The 6,437-nt window shown below is 34.2% G+C and overlaps 1 pseudogene; it reads right to left on the minus strand.

Moving 5' to 3' along the window:
* Window positions 1-959: 959 nt before the first annotated feature.
* LOC123234022 lies at window positions 960-3,051 on the minus strand (annotated as a pseudogene).
* Between the last annotated feature and the right edge of the window lie 3,386 nt (window positions 3,052-6,437).

The raw sequence follows: 6,437 nt of genomic DNA on the forward strand, positions 1-6,437 counted from the left end.
TCCATTGAAGATTAAGATATAAGCTTACTCCTGTATCTAATGTCTTTGATCTTCATTGTTTCTGGTATACAGAATATATTTTGTCCCTTTATTTTCTCCTTCAACCTGGTTTTTGCTTTCCTTAGAATAGAATTCTCCTAATTCTGTCTTCATCTTTTATAATTCTTAACCTCCAAGTCCCATTTCATGTGTTACCTCTTCCAAAATATCTTCCACAATTCCATTGCCTAGATGTAGTCTTTCCTTGAATAATCTTTCAGACTATTCTAATTTAGTCTTATGAACTAAATAATTTTCGTATTTGTATATTATTAGCATATATGGATAGATGTATATACCAATATATATTATGAATATGTATATATATATATTTATATATAGTTATTTATGTGTATGTATGAGCTGATTTACCCCTTCACACACACACACACACACACACACCCTCAGTTTTGTTATATTGCACCACTTCTCTAAAGTTATTTAGTCCTCAAGAAGATTTGGGGTATCTAGACTCTCCTCACATGACTCCATGCCCCATCGATGGTGTTTCCCTAAGTGTGTGTGGAGGGGTTGGAGGTGTTTATTACCTCAATTCCAATTAGCTACTAAGTCATGTATGCATTTTTTTTTGTTTTTAGTGACAGTTACAATATTTATTAATGTTTACATTAATAACAAACAAGCTAAAGTCATTAACTCCAAAATTAAAATTTAATTCCAACAAGGATGCATTTTTCAAAGGCACCATATCTAGCTAGAAATTCCATGCAAATGGACACTCTACCTTAACCAAACAGGAAAGTGAGAAAAAATTATATAATGCAGAATAGATTTTAAATTGACTTAGTCAAGATAAGATGCCCCTGGAACAAAAACTTTATTTCTGATACTAGGTGTCTTTGTTAGTTTAACATATGCCAGAAATTGTATTAACATTCGTAGTGTGTGGCTCTTTGGTTTTATAAAGAATGTCTGTTGTTACCTTCATTATGTGAAGCCATTCCCTGCTCTTTAACCTTTCTACTGATCATTCCAATGCCTTTAGTCTCTTATGTTTTGAAAATCTGCCATTTTCAGTCCTTCAAGGCAGGGAGCAAGTGAATTAGCCATCTCTGTCATAGCCTCTTCCAAGACTTGTTTATTTGCAAAATACTAAAATCACTTTCCATAGCTCTTCTTCCTCCAACATGGTGACTTATTCTGTCTTGGAAACTCCAGTGCCATCTGGATCACAACTATCTATAACAAATATGACTACATCTGTACTTGAATAATAACATCAACAATATGACCTGAGATCTGTCTGTCCTCTTGAATTCTAGACTTGAAATTTACAGGTTTTGTACATTACCTTCTCAACATTGAAACCAGTGGTAGGAATAATAGGGACAACTTCTCTAATTTGTAATCTGTACAAAATGTTTAGGCTTTTTGTGTGTTTTTTTGTTTGTTTTGTTTTTCCTAGCTTCATCGAATCCCCAAATTAAAATCCTAATTTCCTGAGTTCCAAGCAGCCTGGAAAAAATAGTTGAGAAAAATCCATCTATTATTGAGCTGGCTCCCTGTTTCTTACTTCCCTGTACCCAATTCCAAAAGAGCCTTTTAGGGCCTCAGCACTGTTGTAGTAGATGGGCTTCCATGGGCTTCCTGATCCCAGTCCCATCCCAGAACCCACCTGGAATTATCTACTTTGTGGCAGTGACTACTACTTTAGAATAAGTCAGATATGCTTTATAAATGAATATTTAATTCAGAAGATATAATTCACAAGTATATAACAATATCCACTCCAAATGCAGCAGAAATAATCCTTACTTTCTCCTTGCTTTTACCACCTCAGTCTCTTGGGAGTTGAAAACTTTGCCGAGTTCCTATTCAAATGTGTTCAGGCTTAAGACCCAGGCACACTGTGGCTTCTCCAGGTTTCCCAGCTGGGCAGGCTGTCTGGCTGCAACATTCCATCTGAGATCCAAGACCTGTGAGTCCCCATGACTCAAATATCCCAATGCGGGATAATTACCACTTGACACTTGAAATTTAGGAAGAATAATACAGAAAAATCACAAATATTCTAGAACACATTTCTCAGAGGCAAGGTGAAAAAGTAGGAGGAGAAGTGAGTCCTTCCCCCCTCATCAGTTAAATTCATGGTATCTATGGTGTAGGTGAATTGTGTTTCACCTCCCATTCTCATCAGGTAAAAAGCCTACAGGTGTGTAATTAGGATCAGTTACCCTAAAAACTATAATTCCCAGCACCTCACTCTCCTCACATTATGTGCTGACATAGGCAGGATATAAATTTGGTGTAGCCCTGCCTCTCATTCTCTTCTCTTCCGGTTGTGGCTTTGGTGGAGAGGGCTTTTTTAAATAGACAAGGAGCACTTCATCACGTGGTCTTGATTTTGTTAAATGATTAGGGTTTTTTTTACCTCTATTTGCCTTTTTATTTTTTCTATTTCAAGTGATTATTAATAAACTTCATAAAATATAATTCTTAGAGTGTTGGATATTAATTTTAATCTCACACAAGTAAAGAGAGACTGTCCTAGACTAGCCAGTTTTAAAAAATATAGCCTTTTCTGATAATGGATCCAATTGAAAGGACCCTTACCCAATGATGGGAGAAAACTGCAGAATCCTTTCAGGTTAGACAATTTCGACATACTCCAGGGGCCCCTCTCATATGTGTATATGCATAAATTATTTGTATATACAGATGTGAGTATAAAATGTATATATATACATACACACATACATATTTGTATATGTGAAATAATTTATGTATGTATATAATTTATATATATGTATGTACATATATATATATATATACACACCACATATGAGAGACAGATAGGAATAGAGACAGAGAGATAGAGGGGGAATATGTATATGTGTATGTACATGTGAAATTGGAATCTGTTACCCTAAAAACTACGATCCCCGGTAAAAACTACAATTCTCAGGACCCCACTCACTTCCTGTGTTTTTGTCATTTGGACCAGAAGAAATTACAGGTTACCAAAGGAGCCAGTGAACCACTGTCAGTCATTCTTGAAAAATCATGGTGGAAGAGAGCTTACCATTGGCCTCAAAGCTTGCAAGTACTAATTGGAAAGGAAAAAAAAGGAGAAGAAAGGAGAAAGAAGAAGAAGAAGGAGGAAATTTCAGACTGTGAGCTGATAGGTATGATACTCATTCTTGATAAATTTATCTAATTACTTATTTAAGGGACACTTTGTGGAATTCTAAAAAAGAGGTGGTCAATATTAAGAATGAGTAGCTAAAGATAATATAGTTAAGGAAATTTAATACTTGTTGACTGACTAGACTCACAGAATAATTTAATGTAGTAGTTAAAAGGTAAATCATAAATAGCATAAAGAGTACTTATTCCAACCTAAATACAAATTCTCTCTGAGCCTGAGTTGGGCTCAATGAGAATTAATCAATGGATTAATTGCCATCTAAGAGTATGTCTTTAGCCTAGATTTCTTCAATATGTTTAACCACATCATAGATAAAAGTAAAAATGCAAACTTATTAAATTTGCTCTGTAAAATTAGATTCTGACTTTGACCTATCTCTCCATAGATAACTAGATTATGATTAGTAAATGAGGCAGCTAGACAACTTAGTGGAAAGAGTTATAAACTTGTAACTCAGAAAAGCTTGACTTTGAATTACTAACTCAGACCCTCATTAGCTGTGTGACTCTGGGCACCTACCTCACTTAATATCTTTTAACCTCAGTTTCCTTACCTATTAAACTGGAATAATAATAGTACTAACATGACAGTATTTTTATCAGAATCATATGAGATAATATATTTAAAGAGTTTTGTAAACTTTAAAATGCTATATAAAAATTAGCATTAGTATTAAGCCATAAGACTTTCTCATCAGTACATAGAGCTGGGAAAGATATTGAAAATAAGATCTAAATGAAAATTTGGATGGGAGAGAAAAAAAAAACAACCTATGTAATTCTTTTAATGTGTTCAATCTTCTCTCTGAAAGAAAATTCTATAATTTTTATAATTGTATACATATGCATACATATCTATCATCTAGCTAGGTATACATACATATATACATGCATACATGCATACACAATGAAGGAGGCTCACCTCTATGAATGTGTGTGTCTGTGTGTATGTATCTATGTACTTGCCAAGATCATATAGGAAGGATGTATGAGGTGGGTCTTCCTGGATCTGAAACAGGTTACCTGAGAACCATACCATCTTTCTTTAATCAGAAGACTCATATTTCATACATGATAGGTGCATATTAAATTAAATTATAAAATTGTTCATCTGAAGGGTTCATTAACATATATATTTCTTCCATACATAATTGTGCAGAAATGCGTATTTGTGTATATGTTTACTTATATATTCCCCCTTACTAAGTAAGACAAATGACAGTCAAAAGATCTGGGTTATGTCTGTGTGTGTGAGTGTGATGAGATGATAGTTTTTTTAAGCTAATAAGTTAATATATTATATGTAGTTAATATATAGAATATACTTAAAATATTTACTGGATGGATTAAAGAAAAAAAGTACGTTTTTCTTTTCAGAATACTAGTTGAATTGCATATGGTCTAAAATAAAAAGATGAGAGCAAATTCAAATAGGGAACTGGAAGCCATTCTGCTGCTACTTTAGGAATTTAAAATGCCCTTTGAGAATAAAGGTCAGTTTCTTTATAGACTAAATAGGCCAGGTTCACTGTCTATATGGGCTTCACTCTCCTTATCCAGGCTCATGTTCTCCATCAACATCAATCTTTTGCTGCAGCTGTGAGAGAGATACGCTTTCCCCATTGCCTGATCATTCACTGACCTGTCTAGGAGCCTAAGTATCCATAATTCCCCTCAATTCTTTTTCTTCCTCCTTTCTTAAGAATGTTCCTGTCTTTCCATTTAACCCCTTCACTTAGATTTATAATGTTCAGCTCCTCCTAAAATGATTTAAGTCAACTAATCCCAAACCCCTCCTGGAAACTGATTATGTTTTTGCAACAACTAATCAATCAATCAGCAAGCATTTATAAAAGCCTATTAAGTGCCAGGCTTTAGATACACAAAGACAAAAATGAAATCCCCTCTTGGAGCTTAAATTCCCTTGGGAAAGTGTACAGATATGTACATATATAAAAATATATGTAAGAAAATATTGAGGGATGCTAGAAGCTAAAGTATGTTAAGACTTTTTTGGTAGTTCTCTATTTGTAAAGCTATCAGTGAGGATCAGGGAGAAAAACTCAAACTCTCCTTAAAAAGGGGGTAGGAGGGGCAGCTGGGTAGCTCAGTGGAATGAGAGTTAGCCCTAGAGATGGGAGGTCCTAGGTTCAAATCCAGCCTCAGACACTTCCCAGCTGTGTGACCCTGGGCAAGTCACTTGACTCCCATTGCCCACCCTTACCACTCTTCCACCTATAAGCCAATACACAGAAGCTAAGGGTTTAAATAATAATAATAATAATAATAATAATAATAATAATAAAAAGGGGGTAGGCTACAATCTACAATGAAAAGAGGAAAAGGAAATTTTTAAAATGGATTTTTGTTTGTTCTTTTCAATTATTTAGTCTTCAAGACATAGATGGACATACATAATGAATGAACATTTCTTAAGTGCCTACTATCAACCAAGTATTATTTTAGATGCTGAAGATATTATTATAAAAATGATACAAAGCCACCAGTCTAAGAAATTACATTCTAATATGAGGATTTAGGAAACCTAGAAAAGTAATATTCAAGAAAGGGACTTTTAGTCTAAAGATTTACAGGGATTGTAAATGGAGCCATAGCACAGATGATTGCCACATATTTTCCAGTATCAGTGGTAGCACAGATTTAATTACTATTCTCAGAGCAAGAGCAAAATGTGAAGAGTATGTATGAGGTAGTACATGGTAGCAAGACAAATAAGAAGATATCTAAACTATACAGTCCTGATTTTCTGGAAAATGGGCTAGCTTGCATATGAAACAAGGTCTGGGATCAACTGGAAACAGTAAATAAGTTGAGTTTTCATTTACTCCCCTTACTATCCTTACATTTACTACATCAATCAATATAGTTCAGCTCCTAGTCAAAATATCAATAAATGAATTCATGGGGAGGGGTAAGGGGATCAAGATTTGTTGTTACTAGTGGTACATGAATTAGTAATGGTAAAATACAAGTAGTTCAATTTATTTCATTTTTCCAACATTTGAACATTCCAACATTGAACAACATTTAATACCAAAATACTTTCCCAATAGAGTACTCTGGGGCAAATTTTATATATATATATATTGCTCTTGCTCTGAGAATAGTAATCAAATCTGTGCTACCATTGATACTGGAAAATACGTGGCAATCATCTGTGCTATGGCACCTATTTACAATTCCTATAAATCTTTAGACTAAAATTCCCT

This window comes from Gracilinanus agilis, chromosome 2, assembly GCF_016433145.1.
Source record: "Gracilinanus agilis isolate LMUSP501 chromosome 2, AgileGrace, whole genome shotgun sequence".
In the NCBI taxonomy this organism is placed as follows: domain Eukaryota; kingdom Metazoa; phylum Chordata; class Mammalia; order Didelphimorphia; family Didelphidae; genus Gracilinanus; species Gracilinanus agilis.